The following is an 8,167-nucleotide window of genomic DNA, read 5'->3' on the forward strand; positions in this document are numbered from 1 at the left end:
GGAAATTTCGAAAGGTAATGTCATGGTTCAATGCATTTATGATTCCATGAAAAGGTACTGTCATTATTGGAAATGATTCCAATTGGAAGTATATGTTTTAGGTCTAAGGGTTTCTCCTAATCTTTCTGGCCGTGAAAGGATTTTGCAAGACATGGACTGGTTCAACGCATAACCTGAGCTTATCACTTAGTTTGGGCCTTTTGAGAGTTTACTTGGATATTCAGTGAAGTCAGTAAGGCCCGAGTAGAATCTAAAGCCCTTGGTTGGCCCAGCTTCATATATCTATATATATATATATATATATCTATCTGAGGAACAGAAAACGGGTTTTTAGATCATCTGCAACGCGTGTTTTCAGAGGCATTTCTTCCAAATATTTGCGAATAAAAAAATGGGTCTGCATCAACTTTTGGCCAGTATCTTAATTAAGAACTCTTGTGCTATGTGGTCAAGTTTAATTGCTTTCATCCATTTTTAATATTAAAATATTGAATAAGAGATCAAAACTCAGTCTCTGCATTACAGATTGCAGATGCTCTCATTGCGACATGAAACAATGACGACGACGATGATCTCTCATCTTCCAAGGGATATGGCAGAAGAGATTTTTTCCAGGGTTCCCTTGAAGTCTATGAGAGCAGTTCGATTAACTTGCAAAAAGTGGGACACTTTATCCAAAAACCGGAGCTTTACAAAGATGCACGCTGCAATGGAAGGGAATCGGTTGATCGTGTTGATGGATTACAAGCTTTATTTGACGAGGAGCGCCGTCGTGAATGGTGATCCATATATAGAGCCTCAGGGTAAACTTACTTTTCTAAAGACGACCATTCGAAACAGGTCATCAAGATATCTCAAGTCTTTCACTGCGAGGGTTTGTTGTTATGCATCTTGAAAGACACTTCAAGGATTGTGGTTTGGAATCCGTATTTGGGGGCAAACAAGATGGATCGAACCTAGATGTTCTTACAGCGACAAACAAGAGTACAGCTACGCACCAAGAATAATAAATCTTTAGGTAGCCACAAAATCTTGAGGTTTATAGATGATGACTACTTGTGTCCGACCAAGAGCAAACATCACTTTTCATGGTATGAAATCTACGATTTTAAACACTGGTTTATGGAAGACTCTTGATGTCACTTCACCACACTGTAATATATCACCTGAAGACCTTGGTGTTTCTCTCAAGGGAAACACTTACTGGATCGCTTCTAGGAGGAAACCATCAATGATTTCTTACTTAATATGTTTTGATTTTACGAGAGAGATGTTTAGGCCGCTTCTGCCTCTGCCTCCTCTTCCTGGTGGCCTCTGGGGCGGTGAGCTTGTAACACTATCTTGTGTCAGAGAAGAGAAGCTTGCGGTTTTCTATCAGATGTACGACGACCAAGGATCACCTATGGTTGAGATATGGATTACGACTAAGATTGAGGCGGAAGAGGTGTTGTGGAGCATGTTCTTGACTTTAAATATGGCATTTAGATCTGGAGATTTCTACATTGACGAGGAGAAGAGACTCGCTATGGTTTTTGATAAAGCAAGTGACCAGTATCGTCACACAGTTAACATCATTGGAGAGGATGGATACTTTAGAGAATTGGATCTTCACGAGGATGGTTCTTCCTCTAAATTGGATGTCAGAGCATCTAGAAAGAATTATTCTTGGAGGACGACTGTGTGCTCTTATATTCCAAGCTTACTGCAAATCAAGAAACTCTCAGGAGGATGCAAAAGGAAAAAACAAAGCAGTTTTGAATTGCACCGATTTCATAAAAAAGTTTCGAGATTGGCCATAATTAGTAAGCGAATCAAGTAGCAGGAACACAAGTTGGAGCTGCGTCAACATTAATTACAAAGCTAATCTTTTTTTCAAAGTTTTATTTTATTACGATATGAATTTGTTTTTGTTTTGTTCTTCTTTTTTCCATCTTTATTCCAATATGATGAAGACTTGCTAAAATATTTGGAAACAAAAACGGAAAAGACAATGAAATCTATTTCCTTTCTCATAAACTTTATTTGACTACTCCCAAAGCAATATGACTTTTTGGGAACTCAAAAGAGGTTAATGTGTATCAATGCGCTCTTTTCTCTTCTGAAACTTTCAGCTCGCGGACTATATTTCGTATTATCACATACTCCGGTATATGAGTGACAGCCTGTGGAGGAAAGATAACGAAAAACTGATGAGAAGAAAAAAACAGAGCTGATTTCAATTCATTGATTCTGCTTTTTGGGACAGGGACACCATAAGCCAATCCAGAAAACCAGCTTATTTCATTGTAAAAGCCAATGAACTCCGTGGGCCCAATACCTGGCCATTTCAGCTTTTTGACAACTCATGAGGTGAGATGATTGTGTCTATTATATTCTTTTTATTTTTTCCTGTTAACTTTGACTTATAGAGATGCTTGTTCTTGCGTATTTGTATATGTTTTTGTCCGTAAGATCATACGGATCTGCAAGAGAAAGAACTGTAAGATGATGGAAGAATTGAATGATGATGCCTAAGACTAAAACTTAAGCTTAATAAAAAAATTTAACTCAAAAGAGACAACAAGATCAGATCCTATATATTGGAGAAGAATGTAAAGTTCTGCTGCTCCTTTTGTTGCGCAGCTAATAAAAAATGCACTGATAAGTTCCAACGAAAACAATGCCAGAAGAACAAATCTAGCCTCCTGTCTTATTTGACAATTCAGAAAGAACAAAAATTTATGTTTGCCTTTGAGACATGTAAATAGTTTAAGATGACTTGGTGACTTCATGTATAGCATTGGCAAGGTATCCCACATTCCTTGTCGTAATACCAGCCATACTGCAACCAAACATCATCAAGAGCCTCAATGATTTTTGCTAACACTTGAAATGCATCAAAATCAAGAAATGGACCAAGTTTAGTACCTGATACGGCCATTTCTGGTCATATAGATGTGATATTCAAATATTGTTTCATTTGGTTATAAAGGCGTTCCTCGGGTGGTTCCTATAGTTTTGGTTTCAAGGTCTTGGTTGGAATCCTTGACCTCCAACATAGTTCAACTCTTCTTGTGGCTCCTCATACCCTTCAACACCAAAGTCTTGGTACCCTTGATATCCACCATACTCTTCACAAGAGTTTACCGTCATCTTTTCTTTTGGTCACGCTTCAATATCTTATCTATTTTTACATTCAGCTCTTGGATGGCATGATGAGATTCATCATTGTTCTTCCTTGTAGTCCGATCATAATCCGAGCCATGACTCCATTGCTTTGTGCGAGATTCTCTACCAAAATATAAGCATCGGCTTCCTCAATTGTTTGACTCATGAAGCTTCTCGTAGACACCAGAGCTTTGGCGTTCCTCGAAGTCACATCTCTCGCCCAAGTTCAGCGGACTCAATCGCACCCTTCCTTCGTCGTATAGAAGATAGTTCCGATCGTTGAATTTAATGGAGACACAACTAGTAAATTACCTTAGAAAATTTTCTGTGTGAAAATCCTAAGTGTTGCGTGGGTAGCTTAGCAATTTAAGTGATTGTGTAGGGACCTTGATCATGGGTGGTGTGGCAACCCATGTTCTGTTCGATTCCGAAGCAACTCATTGCTTCGTGAATTCCGAACATGGTCGGAAAAGGTGGATTTTGCAGAGAATCGGGGGATAACTATGGCTTGGTCCAGGCGGCTGGTGGACAAGTCATGTTCACCCTCGGTAAGGTCAAGGATATATCGGTAATGGTTGGTAGCCGGAACATGCCAGCGGATCTGGAAATCTGCGAGGTGAAATCTTACGACGTGATCCTTGGCATGGATTGGCTCGGGAAGTACAAGGCAGATCTGGATTGTTGCCGTGGGTGAATTCGGTTCGAGACCGCGGAAGGGATTTTGGAGTATCATCGACTAAGGGAAGCTTGATTGTCTCGGCAATGCAAGCTGACCGAATGATTGAGAAGGGGTGTGAGGCGTACTTGGCTACGATCACGACCGCCGAGGTAGGACCGGATGCAGAGCTGGGCAGTATTCCGGTCGTGAGCGAGTTCAGGGATGTGTTCAGGGCGTTAACGGGTTTGCCGCCTGCGCGGTCAGATCCGTTTACCATCGAGCTCGAACTCGGAACGGCGCCGATATCCAAGGCACCGTATCGGATGGCTCCGACTGAGATGGCCGAACTGAAGAAGCAGTTTAACGACCTGATGGAGAAAGGGTTTGTCCGACAGAGCAGTTCACCGTGGAGTGCACCGGTGCTGTTCGTTAAAAAGAAAGATGGGAATTTCAGGCTTTGTATCGACTATCGCAGGCTGAACAGGGTTACTGTGAAGAACAAGTACCCTTTGCCGCGGATAGACGAGCTGTTGGACCAACTTCGAGGGGCGACTTGGTTCAGCAAGATCGATTTGGCTTCGGGTTATCATCAGATACCCATAGAAGAGTCGGATGTAAGGAAGACCGCCTTTCGGACAAGGTATGGTCACTTCGAGTTCGTAGTCATGCCCTTCGGGCTGACTAATGCTCCTGCGGCCTTTATGAAACTGATGAACAACGTGTTCCGAGACTGCCTAGATGAATTTGTGATCATCTTTATTGATGATATACTCGTTTACTCCAAGAGTCGGGAAGAACATGCTGTTCATGTAAGGACCGTGATGAATCGGCTAAGGGAGCATAAGCTATTCGCCAAGCTCAGTAAGTGCAGCTTTTGGCAAAGGGAGATCGGATTCTTGGGTCATGTGGTCTCGGACAAGGGTGTGTCTGTTGACCCGGAGAAGATAAAGGCAATCACGGATTGGCCTAGACCTGAGAACGCCTCGGAGATAAAAAGTTTTCTGGGCTTAGCTGGGTATTACCGTCGGTTCGTTAAGGGATTTGCGAGTATGGCCCAGCCAATGACCCGGTTAACGGGGAAGGACGTAGCATTCGTGTGGTCGGCCGAGTGTGAGAAGTGTTTTGCCAAGCTTAAGGAGATGTTGACTAGTACGCCCGTTCTGGCTTTGCCCGAGCCGGATCAGCCGTATGTAGTCTACACGGATGCGTCGCGGATGGGATTGGGTTGTGTGCTGATGCAACAGGGTAAGGTAATTGCCTATGCTTCAAGGCAGTTAAAGAAGCATGAGGTGAATTATCTTACTCCCGATCTGGAGATGGCTGCGGTAGTGTTCGCGCTAAAGATTTGGCGATCTTATCTTTATGGTGGGAAAGTTCAAGTCTTTACCGATCACAAGAGCCTAAAGTACATATTCACTCAGCCCGAGCTGAATATGAGACAAAGACGTTGGATGGAGTTTGTAGCCAACTACGACTTGGATATTGCTTACCATCCAGGTAAAGCAAATCTGGTCACGGATGCGCTAAGTCGGAAGCGGGTTGCGGCTCTGGCCGAGAAGGATGTTGAGGGATTAGTCCGGATGGTTGGGACGCTTTGGCTAGCGGCTTTGACCGATGAGGTAGAACCGTTGGGTTTAGGTGCGGCTGATCAAGCGGATCTGCTAAGCCGAGTAAGGATTGCCTAGGAAAAAGATGAAAATCTGATGAAGTGGGCAAAGATGGATCAGACCAAGTACCAGACTTCGAACAATGGAACGATCTTGGTTAAGGGTCAGGTCTGTGTACCAAACGATAAGGAGTTAAGGAAAGAAATCTTGAGGGAAGCTCATCATTCTAAGTTCGCAGTTCACCCAGGATCGACGAAGATGTATCAGGACCTTAAGCGGTATTACCACTGGGTCGGAATGAAACAGGATGTGGCTGAATGGGTGGCCGGGTGTCAAACCTGTCAATTGGTTAAGGCTGAGCATCAAGTACCAAGCGGCTTGTTGCAAAGCTTACCGATTCCCGAGTGGAAGTGGGACATGATCACGATGGATTTTGTGACAGGATTGTCAGTGTGTGGGAAGATGGATTCTATCTGGATCATTGTGGATCGGTTGACTAAGTCTGCACACTTCTTGGCCGTGAACAAGCACGATAAGGCGGATGCCTTAGCCAAGTTGTATGTGGATGAGATCGTCAAGCTGCACGGTGTGCCGGCGAGTATTGTGTCAGATCGGGACTCGCAGTTCACATTGGCATTCTGCAGGGCTTTGCAGAAGCGGTTCGAGACTAAGGTCCACATGAGTACGGCTTACCATCCTCAGACCGATGGTCAGTCGGAACGAACCATAAGGATGTTGGAGGATTTGTTGCGGGCTTGTGTGTTGGATTGGGGCGGTAAATGGAAGGATTACTTGCCTTTGGCAGAGTTTTCATACAACAACAGTTACCAGGCAAGTATTCGGATGTCGCCTTATGAAGCGTTGTACGGGCGGCCTTGTCGTACACCGCTATGCTGGACCCAAGTGGGGGAGCGCAGCATTTTTGGTCGAGACTTTGTGGAAGAGACGACCGAACGGATCAGAGTTTTGAAACTCAAGATGAAAGAGGCTCAGAACAGGCAGAAAAGTTATGCGGATAAGCGGAGAAAAGAATTGGAGTTTCAGGTCAGTGATCAAGTCTTTGTCAAGCTGATCACTTACAAGGGTAAGGACCGGGCTGCTGCGACGGGTAAGCTTCAGCCGAGGTACATGGGACCGTACAGGATCCTAGAACGGATCGGGTCGGTTGCTTACAAGCTGAAATTGCCACCAGCCTTGGTCGCATTCCACAATGTGTTCCATGTATCTCAGTTAAGAAAATGTGTAAGGAATGAGGATTCCGTTACATCCGAACCTCCACCGGACTTGCAGGAAAACTTGTCCATAGTGGGAAGGCCATCGGGTAAAGGTTGTGGACCGAAAGCAAGTTAAGATGGGTTAGGTTGTTTGGGATTGCGATGGGGAAGAGGAAACTACTTGGGAGCCGGAATCAAGTATAAAGGAAAAGTTTCCTAAGTGGTTTGAGAAGCAACCGAAACAGAAGAAATAAAAGCCGAGGAAGAGTAGAGACTCGAAGACGAGTCTCACCATAAGTGGGGGAGACTTGTAACACCCGAGTTCGGGAAAAACTGAGAAAAGTCGGAAAAATGGGTTAAGTTGGGTGAAACTGGATTCAGTCGGGTGATTCCGAGCTAAGTCTAGCTTTTGCCGGGCTGAATCAAGTTTGGTCGAGCTGAGTCGAAGTGTTGCCGAGCTGAAATCAGCTCGCCGCGGATTTCGGGAAATTTAGCTGGAAAATTCCGACAAGCCATTTTTTCGGGATTTGGTCGGAATTCGGAGAGGGTTGGTCCGGAACAGACAACCTTTGTCGAGATCGGATGTGCGCGGGAGCGCTTAGCGGGTAAAGACGCGCTAAGGCGCGAGCGCGGGAACGGTTATGGATTTTAGCCGAGCTGGCGTTGCACGGAAACGGTTATCAGTCGTGCGAAAGCACGCAGAATCTAAGGGAATCGTGGGGAACATGCGGAATGACGCGGAAACGGTTTCTGGGCAGTTTTTTGCAGAAAATCGTAGGAACGCCTATATAATAAAGGCTTCCGGATCATTTCTTCCCTTCGTGCGACCCAAAACAACTCAGAAAGATTGAGAGAAGTATTCTTAAGAGAAGTTAGTTGAGAGAAAGTCTGTTTGGCCGAGAGCGATCAGATTCTGGCCGAGAGCGAGTGCATTTCTGTCGAACGTGGTCTGGATTCTGTCGAGCGATTGTGGGAACGAGTCTGATCAATCGCTATTTCTGTCATTACCGAATTCTGTCCGATAAAAGCTAAGGTGAGTGCGTGACCGTGGCCTGTTGGTCGTACTCTTGCTTAGATTCTGGTCGGTTGTGTGTTATTTTGTGCTTGTCATGACATTTCCGCTGGCTATGCCGTGTGATCGATCCGCCTTACCGGCGATCTAGATCAGGCAAGGAGCTCGCGGCTGTGATTCCCGCCGAGGCTTGTCTGGTCGCTGGATGATCGGCCGGGTAAGCGCGTATGTTCATCGCGGGTAGTTTTATTTCTGATGAGCATTGGACTCGATCTTTGTTTGATACGATTTTACTCTGGCTCGGTGAGACGGGATGACCGCTCTCATTAAGCATTCTGTTTGCTTATGCCTCCTTTGTGGATGCAGGTAAAGAGATCTGATCAGCGCGCGGACTATGGCTGGATCGGGATGGATGGTAGGATCGGGTAGTTAAGGTCTTAGTCGATGTAATAGCTTATATGCGAACGATCATTGTACTGAGAACCTCGATTTAATTCATATTATTCCATGGCGGCGCGTCCTATAAACT

At 44.8% G+C, this 8,167-nt stretch overlaps 1 pseudogene; it reads left to right on the forward strand.

Moving 5' to 3' along the window:
* Positions 1 to 556: 556 nt before the first annotated feature.
* LOC18029761 lies at positions 557 to 1,819 on the forward strand (annotated as a pseudogene).
* Positions 1,820 to 8,167: the final 6,348 nt, after the last annotated feature.

The sequence above is a fragment of the Eutrema salsugineum genome, unplaced genomic scaffold (assembly GCF_000478725.1).
Source record: "Eutrema salsugineum unplaced genomic scaffold, Eutsalg1_0 scaffold_1, whole genome shotgun sequence".
Taxonomy (NCBI): domain Eukaryota; kingdom Viridiplantae; phylum Streptophyta; class Magnoliopsida; order Brassicales; family Brassicaceae; genus Eutrema; species Eutrema salsugineum.